At 36.3% G+C, this 2,500-nt stretch overlaps 1 protein-coding gene and 1 long non-coding RNA gene across 4 annotated transcripts in view; one reads left to right on the forward strand and one right to left on the reverse strand.

Annotated features, from left to right (window-relative positions):
- Window positions 1-2,500, reverse strand: part of LOC135115419 (uncharacterized) — a 23,735-nt gene that overhangs the window by 9,991 nt on the left and 11,244 nt on the right. The gene's annotated exons all lie outside the window — the stretch shown is intronic.
- The window catches only part of LOC135115413 (stromelysin-3-like), a 25,635-nt gene that overhangs the window by 1,052 nt on the left and 22,083 nt on the right, over window positions 1-2,500 (forward strand). The window lies entirely within an intron of this gene.

Below are 2,500 nucleotides of genomic sequence, written 5' to 3' on the forward strand. Positions count from 1 at the left end.
AAAAAAAGTAAAAGAGAAAAAAAGAAAGGAAAAGAAAGGAGAAAACCAACGCGAGATCTTACTGATTCACTTACTGTTATTAAGCAACATGACAGTCAGAGGAGGAGGAGGAGGAGGAGGAGGAGGAGGAGGAGGAGGAGGAGGAGGAGGAGGAAAAGCAATAGGAAAATGACTAAACCCCATATCCTTTCATTCCAATGGGCACTCGTACACCCCACCAGAGCACCAACCTTCACCTATACAACCCCAACACCAACCAATTTCAATAACACATCTTAACTCTTTAGTCTCATTGGGGCCAAGAGATCTGCTGTTGTTCACTCTTCCTTCTGTAACAGTAAACTAGACACACCTATTGATAATAACACATGCACCTGTACAACCCAACACCTGTCCTTTCAATATCAGACAGTATAACATCAAAGCCTCGTTAGGGCCAAGAGAGCTGCTGCTGTTGGTTCTTCCTTTGTGTTCATTTGTGATTACAGTACTCGGAGGATTATATAAGCATATGTAACAGAGGAAAAAAGCCACAGAGTAATTATGTACGTTAAGGTCGCGTCTGAGAGAGAGAGAGAGAGAGAGAGAGAGAGAGAGAGAGAGAGAGAGAGAGAGAGAGAGAGAGAGAGAGACCACATACATGCAAGCAAAAGTGCCAGTAAGAGGAGGCTTCAATTTAAGTCTGACTGGAGTAACTTAAGCACACACATCAACATGCTAGCCACTTGTGTGAGGCGCCTCGCTCTGAAACCTGCTTGTCCCCCCCGAGTGAGGCAAAGACACTGAATATGTCATAAAAGAGAGGAGGGCTGCAGGGTTACGTGATGCAACCTAGCGTACATCTTCAGAAAATTGCATATTACTAGATACACAAACATGGACGGCAGAAAAATATCACTAGATGCTAATTTTCGTTTATCTTCTGAAAAAAAAAAATGTACATTATTTGAAGAGAAAACAAGAAATAAGATGCAAATTATCGTACATCTTCAGAAAACTGCCTATTACTTGAAGCTAAAAAAAACATGGAGAGTTACGCATGATTACCAGACGCAAATTATCGTACATCTTGAACTAAACCGTCGAGTGTTTAGTTAGTATAACATGGAAACTAAAAATATAACAACAAGAACAGAGGACCATTCGAGTATGCAAATTATCGTACGTCTTGTAAGGGAAAAAAAATGTTGAGTGCTTGAAGATAGTATAACATAGAAACTAAAAATATAACAAGAACAGAGGACCATTGGATGATGGAAAAAAAAAGAAAAAAAAATAGAATAGATAGAATAACATAGAAACAGTTAAAAAATTTATACCAAGGAGAGGAGAATATGATTAGATGCCGCAAACTGACTTAGAAGATTACGACGATAGTATTGATCATCGCACAGCTTACAAATAAATAAATAAATAAATAAAAATAAATAAAATAAATGAATAAATAAAATAAAATAAAATACTAACTGTTTAAGGAAATTAAATTGATATGGAAAACAAACATAAAAAAAATAATAATAAATAAATAACAGGATACGAAAACAGGGCGCATGTTTCAAATTGTCGGAAATAGAAAGAAAAGAAAAAGAAAAAAAGAAGTAACATGTAAACAAACAATAAAATATGATAAAAGAGAACAAGCAGAGAAGAAACAAAAGAGAAATAAAAGAAACGAACCCCCCTTAACAAAATGCAACTCCCTCACACACACACACACACACACACACACACACACACACACACACACACACACACACACACACACACACACACACACACACACACGAAGAGAGACAAAGAGAAATATGAATAGCAACTTCACTTTTACACACGAAAGAAGAGGGGAAAAGGAGGAAGAGGAAGTAACATAAATGATAAAGGATAATTAGAGGAAGAGAAAAAAAAACGAGAGGAAACGAATTATGACTTAAATTATATATAAACAAAATAAGAGGAAAAAGGGAGGAGGAGAAGGAAGAGGAAGAGATGATGATAAAGATATAAGAAAGAAGGGAAGAGAAATGAAGAGAGAAGAGGCATAGATGGAAACCTTAGCAAATTGAAAAAGGAAGAGAAACAAAATATCAAGTGAAAGAAAGGAGGAGAAAGAAGAAGTACTGATAGAGACATAAGAAAGAGAAAAGGGAGAATAACACAAAAAAAAAAACGAGAAGAGGGACAGAAAAGAGAGAGAAAAAAAAAACACTTGGCATAATTAACAAGAGAGAGAAAAAAAATTACAATGAAATAAAAGAAAGGAGAAGAAAGGAGGACGAGGAGACACATACGAAAGGAGAAGAGAGAAAGATAATAAAAGGAAGAGGGATAAACAAAAAAAAAAAATCCTTGGAAACAGATGATACTCTTGTGGGATGTATAAATTCTCTCTCTCTCTCTCTCTCTCTCTCTCTCTCTCTCTCTCTCTCTCTCTCTCTCTCTCTCTCTCTCTCTCTCTCTCTCTCTCTCCATTTGTCTAGTTTCTATTCTGAGATCTTGCTAA

Source organism: Scylla paramamosain, chromosome 29 (assembly GCF_035594125.1).
Source record: "Scylla paramamosain isolate STU-SP2022 chromosome 29, ASM3559412v1, whole genome shotgun sequence".
Lineage (NCBI taxonomy): Eukaryota > Metazoa > Arthropoda > Malacostraca > Decapoda > Portunidae > Scylla > Scylla paramamosain.